Source organism: Capra hircus, chromosome 10 (genome assembly GCF_001704415.2).
Source record: "Capra hircus breed San Clemente chromosome 10, ASM170441v1, whole genome shotgun sequence".
Classification (NCBI taxonomy): domain Eukaryota; kingdom Metazoa; phylum Chordata; class Mammalia; order Artiodactyla; family Bovidae; genus Capra; species Capra hircus.
Genome location: NC_030817.1, coordinates 11,361,769 through 11,368,729, shown reverse-complemented (window position 1 = coordinate 11,368,729; position 6,961 = coordinate 11,361,769). Strand labels below are relative to the sequence as shown.

The following is a 6,961-nucleotide window of genomic DNA, read 5'->3' as shown; positions in this document are numbered from 1 at the left end:
CTGAGAGCTCCTAAGATGTTGAACATAGAGTCGTCATATATGGACTTAGACTCAGTCATGTCTGACCCTCTGTGACCCCATGGACTTGAAGCCCACCAGGCTCCTCTGTCTGCGGGATTCTCCAGGCAAAAGTACTGGAGTGGGTTGCCATTCCCTTTTCCAGGAGATCTTCCTGACCCAGGGATCAAACTTGGGTATATCCCACTGCAAGCAGACTCTTTACCATCTCAGCCACCAGGGAAGCCCATCTGATGACCAGGGAAGAGTCATCATATGATCCAAAAATGTCATTCCTAGTTATATCCAAGGGAAACAGAAACTTTGTGTCAACACAAGAACTTGTACATGAATATTAACAGCAGCATTCAAAATAACCTAAAAGTAGAAATAACCCAGATGCTCATCAACTGATGAATGCCTAAACAAAATGTGTTGCATCTGCACAGTGGAATACTATTCAGCAATGAAAAAGAATGAACCAGTAATACATACTACAACATGGATGACCCTCAAAAACATTAGATCATCACACAAAGTCACATTACAGTCACAAAAGACTATATATTATAAGATTTCATTTATATTAAAGCTTCAGAACAGGCAGCTCTATAGGGACACAGTTAAAATGAAATATTCACTTTGTTCGTTTGTTTGTTTTTGTTGTTGTTTTTGGCCATGCCAGGCAGCTTGCGGATCTTAGTTCCCCAGCCAGGGATTGAACCTGGGCCATGGCAGTGAAAGTTCCAAGTCCTAACCCCTGGACCTCCAGGGAATCCCCTGAATTCTGCATTTTAAACAATAGATGACTGTTATGGTACGCATATTACTTTCTTATCCATCTTTGACGTTAGGAAAGTCATCTTTCTCTCACCCTTAATACACTGTCATATTTTTCTAACCCAGCCAGTAACCCAGATTCCTAGTAGGAGTTTTTTCATTTAATAAATGTTAACTTCTTTTTTGGTTGCTTGGGAAAATTTTAGCCAGGATATTTCAGTCTACTTGTCTTTAGAGTAGGTTTGAAGGACTTTCTAAAATATAGAATTAAGACCCTAGGTAATGAAGCTGCAGAGTTACCTACAAAAAGACTAAATTATAGGAAATTTGAAAAAGACTAGTCAGAGCTCTTACAGAACATAGTTTCTACAAACTGTTAGAAAACGAACTGGCAATAACATAACAAAAATCTTAAAATATTTACACCTTCCGACTTGTGTAATAATCCACAGTAAAGTCATTATGAACAAGGATATTCATCTTAACTCTAATGACTAAAACGTAGAAAAACCCTAAAAATCCAAATAAAAGATCAATGTAAGACTCCACATGAACAGTCAAGTGATGTTCTAGAAATACTAAAATGTTCAGAAAGAGTGTTTATTTGCATTTTACCATAGACATTTTCTCATTTACTATGTTCTAGGCCAGGGACTGGCAAGCTATGTTAGCCCGTGGGCCAATCGTGTTCTGCCACCTGTCTATGTATGGCCCATAAGGTAAGAAATCATTTTTACCTTTTCATGACTGAAAAAAGATCTAAATATTTTATTATACAGGAAAAATAGATGAAATTCAAATCTCAGCCCCATAAATAAAGTTTTATTGGGAACACAGCCAAGCTCGTACGGTTATGTATTTTTCATGGTTTATTTGACACAACTGTAGGGTTGAATAGATGTGAAATAAATTTTGTGGTTCACAAAGCCTAAAACATTTATTATGTGGCCCTTTACAATAAAATTGTTGCCAAACTCTGCTCTAGGAATCAGTGCTGTTTCAGGTTGGTCTGATTCCAGAGCTCCTTCCTCCATGCCTTGCTGCTCCCTAATGTGCATATAGGGTTCATATAGTAGTGAGAGAAAATTACCCTCATGAGAACAGTATCTGGCCCATGATAGACACTCAATATTTTTTGCAGGAATAAATGTGTGTGTGGATACTGATGGACACAGAAGGATTCACATGGAATAAGTGTTCTTAAGTAGTCTTATGTCAGTCTGTCTCTTGGCAGCATCTTCAGAGAAGTGGACTTCCCTGGTAGCTCAGACAGTAAACTATCTGCCTACAATACAGGAGACCTGGGGGTTCCATCCCTAGGTCAGGAAGATCCCCTGGAGAAGGAAATGGCAATCCATTCCAGTTATTCTTGCCTAGAGAATCCCATGGACAGGGGAGCCTAGTGGGCTACAGTCCATGGGGTTGTGAAGAGTCAGACCTGCCTAAGTGACTTACACTCACTCACTAAGAGAATTAGCCACTCAGTGAAGAAGCCAACAATTGCTCGAAGGAGTCTTCGGCTTCCTTATGACAGTCAAAGTGTCGGTCGCTCAGTCATGTCCAACTTTTGTGACTCCATGGGTTGTAGCCTACCAGGCTCTTCGTCCAAGGGATTCTCCAGGCAACAGTACTGGAGAGGGTTGCCATTTCCTTCTCCAGGGGATCTTCCCAATCCAGAGATTGAACTTGGGTCTCTTGAATTGAAGGCAAACTCTTTACCATCTGAGCCACTAGGGAAACCCTATTGTGAGATGATGCCCTGTCTTAAGATCTTCTAGAGTCATGGAATAATGGGGGAAAAGTCTTCTCCCACTGAAGTCTGACTTCCAAGAGGGCCCTTCTGACCCTCCTGAGTTCAACAAGCCAGGATAGCCATTGGAATTAATGCTGCTTAGTCCAGAGGCAATGAAATAGAAACTTCAGGTACAAGTTGTCTATACCTAGGCCACTAGCAACATGTGGCTCTTGAAATTTGCATACAAAATAACTAAAATTAAATAAGATCAGTATTTTAGGTCCTCAGTCACACGTCACAGTTCAATTGCTGATTCACAGCTAATGGCTTTTGTTTTGGATGGTTCATAATAGAACATTCCCATCATCACAGAAAGTTCAACTGAACAGCACTACTCTAGAAAACAGAACTGCTCTTTCATGCAATTGATAGTATGGTGTAGGGTTGAGCATTTTTGTCCTAAGTCATCTGTGTAATTTGTTAAGCTTCTGTTCCCAGTATTCTCCATGATGACACATCTCTAAATTTAGAAATCATAGGGAGAGGAGATTTGCTTTCCAAAATTCTGTTTTCCGAATATCAAGAATCTCTATATATCTCTTACTTTATGCTTGAGATCCAGAGATTAGACATGGCTCTCCATCTCACATTAGGGACACAAAGGCGGACTTTGTCTTAATTCTTAATTCTTCTCATGCAATTATGATACAGGAAAGTCTGTGGATACACATTGGCAATCACTTCTTTCCTTTCTGTACTTTTCTATTATGTGTTCAAATCCTTGTGGACTATAAATCAAGTAATTGTTGAATGTGTCCTGGCTTGCAACTTGGCTTAACACTTTTCTCTAATCCCAAGGCCTTTTATCCAGACTGAGAGTACTTTATATTTCTGTACTCACTAGAACATCTCATTCTCCTGGGTAGATGATAGAGATTAAAATCTGCTCACAGATGGAAAGTCAAGGGAAGGAGACTACATGGTCACTTTATGACACTCACCATTCTGAGAACTGAATCCACTAAACCAACAATAACTGATCCAGTGCTAAAATTGATGACCTGAACTCTAAAGAACATTCCTCATCCAAAAATTTTATGCAGGTATTTTTAATTTCTGGAACTACTTTCTACATCTGTGGAAAAGGGCAAGCAAGTCTTTTTTCTCTCATTTCCTTATTTTTAGGAATTGCAAAAATAATGAATACTCCTTTTTTTTTTTAAATTTAAGCAAGAATGAAGGAAAAAATATCTAAAAACCACTTACTAATTAATTTACTTTTTCATTCAAGGAAATGAAAACATTTATTAAATGCTTATTACACGTCAAAGACCTTTTTACTTAGAGACAATTTTCCACTTGACCTGTTTGTGTTTACTCTTCCCTTTGTATACGTTTGGGAGATAGCATGATATGGTGGAGACAGCATGAGCTTCAGCATCAGACCAATGTGTGTGTCTAAATCCTGACTCCAGCACTGTGTAAAGTTGGGTAAGTCACTTAAACACTCTGAGTTTCATTTCCTTACATGTAAAATCAGTGTGTTAATAGAGCATGCAAGCTTTCTAAGGATTTGAATAATTTCTGCTCTGCTGGGCAGTAGCTAGGCTGTGCCGGTCACAAACCCACTAGCCCCACCCAGATCTTTGTTCTCCACCAACCTGGAGTGACACAATTAAGCAGGATCTTTTTTTTTTTTTTTTAATCATAAAAAGATGGCTGGAGTAGGGAATCAGGGAATATGAGCCGCTGGGATGGTGGCCAAGTTTTTCCAAGATTCTGAGAGGGAGGACAGATTTCTTTTTCCCAGGCCAAACTTGCAAATTCCCAAGTGTATCACCAACTACAAATCCCTCCACGTTAACACACCATTCAAGGCTATTAATGTTAGGTTCTCAAGCAAGTTGTAGACTCAACACAGAGGAGGATGTATGCAGGGCAAGTAGGGCTGTGTAATCTTAAATTATAGTGAGTTAAATGGGAGCCTTTGAGAAATGATTAGGTTTATCCATAGTATTTGCAGGTCTCTCTTGCCAGCTCACATACTGCGGCCACAATGAGAACGAAGGAATCATGGAACCTTCCATACAGCCTTGCCAATTCTCTTTTTTAGTAGGAAGCTGATTATTCAGTTTGGAAATTAACCCAGATTCCTTGTTTCTCTTTCTGCCTACTTTCCTCCACTGTTTTCTGATCAGTTGGCTTATTAGAAGCTCTGCCAGAGGGTAGAAAGGAACACGCTCAGGAAGCAGAGTCAGTGTTTCATTGTTTTCTGGTAACACAGATAAAAGTTATTTGGGAGACTATACTCGAAGATTGTCCTCTACTCCTGCTTATGCAAATGACAGATCAATCAAAGCCCTGGTAGGATTATCTGGTTTTCTACACTAATACTCCATTCTTTAGAACTGGACATTCAGGAGTTACCATCTCCTTTTCCCCTCATTACTGTGGACAAATTAAAATCTGGGTGTACCAAAACTCTCCCAGAGGTTTTGTATTTATTTTTAGCTCTATGCATTGATCTGAAACTAGTTTAGGAAAACAACAACAAAAAAAAGTGAATTTCATCTTTGAACTGATGCGAACAATGCACAACATACTGAATAACTTAGGGAGTTTCCAATGTGTAATAAGCCAACAGTCGATAGAGTTTAGTTTCCTGCTTTATAACTTGATTTGATGAAAAGTATAGCTGGCTTCTCAGAAAACGTTAAAGGACATTATTTTCTAACCACCTAGCCACCATGCAATATTTATTGTTACTGCAGAGACTTTTTTTCCCCCTTAGCCTCAGCCTGAGATCATTTTATGCCCTAAAGCACATCACAGTATGCCCTGAAGCATTCCTGGGAATCAGAAGTGAATCTTTAAATCATCTAATTTCACATCCCAGCAGCTATGGTTTGGTCAATATCTGTGCAGAGTAGACACTGAGTCAAAGGTTAAAAACACAAAGACAAAAACTCCAAACTGAGTGGAATAAATAACTTGTCTTCAGGTGGAAAGAGTCTGTATTTTTGTCAACTTTGCTTCCATAATACCCATTTCCAGAAATATTAGCATCTCAACATCCGCAGAACAACCCTCCTGAAGTACTTTTAGAATAATTAGGCACTGTCTTTATTACATGTGAGTTGTCAAATAGAAAGAGACATGGCTCTGGAGTCTGCTTCTAGGTGATCTATCACTTTTGATCTGTATTTGTTCAAATTTGAAGATTATTGCTTTTCATATTGCCTGTGAGCCCTTGGAAGCTAAAAATGAGATTCAGCTATCAAGATCTAGACAAGCTATTGATTCAGAATCCTTTAAAAGTGCTCAAATGTGCAGATTCAACTGTAGCCATACATATAATTTTATTTTATTCTTAAAATGACAGAATATACATGGACTTTGGAGAATGGCAAAAATTGTTGTGTGATTTCATCAATTTAATTAGGCCAAGTCTTTTGTTTTGCATAAAGGATCTAGAAATACTTATTTTGTAAGATGTTTGTGAAGTATAACACAGTTCTCATTGTAAACTTTCCAGAATATTACCTGTTATATGAGAGACAGGCAAATTTTCCCTCTCTTTATAAGCAAACTTGAAAAGTTAGTTGAATATCTTTTTCTTATGTTATGGGCTAACAGGACAACACAATTTGGAAAAATAAATTTTCTGGAGTGTTTCTGAAGTGTCCAAAGAAGGAAGATTACTTTGTTTGGGTTTGGTTTATTACTTCTGTGTGAGGTCCTGCTCTGTACACATGGTAGGCTTGTTGTGGTTGTTGTTTGGTTCCTACGTCTTATCCAACTCTTTGCAAGCCCGTGGTCTGCAGCCTGCCAGTCTCCTTTGTCTATAGGATTTCCCAGGAAAGAATACTGGTGTGGGTTGCAATTTCCTTCTCCAGGGGATCTTCCGGACTCAGGGATCGAACCTGTGTCTTCTGCATTGCAGGAGGATTTTTTTTTTTACTGCTGAGCCACTGGGAAAGCCCCCACACAGCAGGCTAACCATTCAATATTTATCTCTATCTGGACTAGAGCAATAGGAGCTGACTCCCTGTTATCCACTCCATCCCCAAAGTATTCACTCAAGTAAACACTAATAAATTCATAACTTCTGTCAGTGATGGGGTCAGGAGTAACCAATCCTGGACAAAGAGGTATTAGGGCAGGGACTTCCCTGGTGGTCCGGTGGCTAAGACTCCATGCTCCCAACGCAGGGGACTCGGGTCCCATCCCTGGTCAGGGAGCTAGACCCCACAGGCTGCAACTAAGAGTTCTCATGCCACAACTAAAAATCCTGCAAGCTTGCAGCTAAGGCCTGCCGCACCCAAACAAATACATTAAGTAAATTTTTAGAAACAGATATGGGGCATATTTAGAAGCGAGGACACTTGCTAAGAGATTACCACATGATATAATAACTTCTCTCCTACCTCTGGATTTGGTGATTTGGGG

The 6,961-nt window shown here is 39.3% G+C and overlaps 1 non-coding gene across 1 annotated transcript; it reads right to left on the bottom strand.

The window, feature by feature from the left end:
• TRNAE-UUC lies at positions 701 to 772 on the bottom strand. The gene has a single exon. It is a non-coding gene; the product is annotated as a tRNA-Glu (tRNA).